The 1,835-nt window shown below is 37.8% G+C and overlaps 1 non-coding gene across 1 annotated transcript; it reads right to left on the minus strand.

Annotated features, from left to right (window-relative positions):
* Positions 593 to 664, minus strand: TRNAA-UGC. The gene has a single exon. It is a non-coding gene; the product is annotated as a tRNA-Ala (tRNA).

The following is a 1,835-nucleotide window of genomic DNA, read 5'->3' on the forward strand; positions in this document are numbered from 1 at the left end:
TCAGAGCAACCTACATAGTTTAGTCCTCAGTTGGAGTCACAAAAGTAAATAAAATGTTGGAAACTAGTAGAAAGGGGGTAGTTAAAAACAAAAACAAACAAACAGACAAAAAAAAAAAAAAAAAAGCACATACAGAACATAACTAAGCCACTACAGAAATCCATCACATGTATGCTGCTTGCATGCTGTTGGGTATAGAATCATAGAATCATATAATCGTAGAATCATAGAATCACAGAATCATAGAATAGCCTGGGTTGAAAAGGATCTCAAAGATCATCTAGTTCCAGCCCACCTGCTGAGTGCAGGGCTCCCAACCATTAGACCAGGCTGCCCAGAGCCATGTCCAGCCTGGCCTTGAACACCTCCAGGGACAGGGCATCCACAACCCCCATGGACAACCTGTTCCAGTGCATCACCACCCTCTATGTGAAAAACTTCCTCCTAATATCTAACCTAAACCTCCCCTGTGTCAGTTAAAAAATACGGAACACTTCAAAAATTTGCATGCCATCCTTGCACAGGGGCCATGCTAATCTTCTCTGTATCATTCCAATTTTAGTATATGTGCTGCCAAAGCAAGCACAAAGTCTGGAGATGCTGGGGATTGAACCCAGAACCTCTTATATGCAAAGCAAGTGCTCTCCCACTTAGCTACATCCCCTGACCTACTGATTTTCCTATCTTAGAAAGTGAAAAGAAAAACTGGAGAAGTCTCAAAGAGCAACAAATATAAATAAAGCCTACAACATTTAACCATTAAGCAAGCTTATACTCATCAGCTTTAACAAGATGCAAATGAGAGTGATGGTAATGAAGTTTTGTAAAAGCACAAGTGGCAGAAAGGCATTGGAAGTGGAACCACTTGTGAAGAAAAAAAGAGTAAAATTTCTTTAATTCTGGAAGGCTGAAATAAGATCAAGACCTGCAGAGGATATACCCTATATACACAGCTCTATATTACACTGGTATTTTTCCCCTTCTTTGGTATTTGTGACTATGTTTAAGCAAAAGTAGGACACAACAAAGCAACCCAGAGCATGTAGGGCCAAATTTACACAAACTCTCTCTTTCACTTCCAGTACCACTAGAAAAGAAGACAGTAGCTGCAAGGTCAGCCCCTTCTTCCTCATAATATGCACACACTCCTATTGGGGTTTCACAAAGTTGTTCTGCCCACAGACACCTAGTATGCCTCAGTTGTCTGAAAGAAACAGTATAGTTAACGTAGTCATAGAAAATATATCTTAAAATATCTTATAAATGTCTGAATAAAATTATCTCCGAGAATTTTCACAGTCAGACTAAGATCTCATCTGATTCATCCTTTCATTCCAGAAAATGTTGCAGAAAATATAATTTTCAAGTGTTAACAGCTTTGTGTAATTCGGCAGTAGAGCTGACACATGGCCTCCTCCAGTTGCTGACCTAATTTAACAGAGTCATCTCAAAGGACAGCCTTTTAGTGACTCTGAGGACAGAGCGTAAGAAAGAGATGAGGGATGAAATTCTGCCATATGCTATAACATATGTACAGTAACATTCAGTACTTACACTGCAATGAATTTATGTCAACATCAAGCTTTCTAGTTTAAACATACCATGATAAATTCCAAACTCAGTTTTGCCTAAATAGCCACATTTAAATGAAATAAAAACAAGAGTGTTGTCCCAATGCTAGTATTCATCATAAAATCTAATAACACATCTAAATATCTTTTTTTTTTAATTTAAAGGCTGCTTTCTTCTATAAATGACATTATCAATATTATAGAATCTAATGGTACAAACTACACCCAATAACAATATCCTTTTGCATGGCTTTTGGACAGGAT

Source organism: Numida meleagris, chromosome Z (genome assembly GCF_002078875.1).
Source record: "Numida meleagris isolate 19003 breed g44 Domestic line chromosome Z, NumMel1.0, whole genome shotgun sequence".
In the NCBI taxonomy this organism is placed as follows: domain Eukaryota; kingdom Metazoa; phylum Chordata; class Aves; order Galliformes; family Numididae; genus Numida; species Numida meleagris.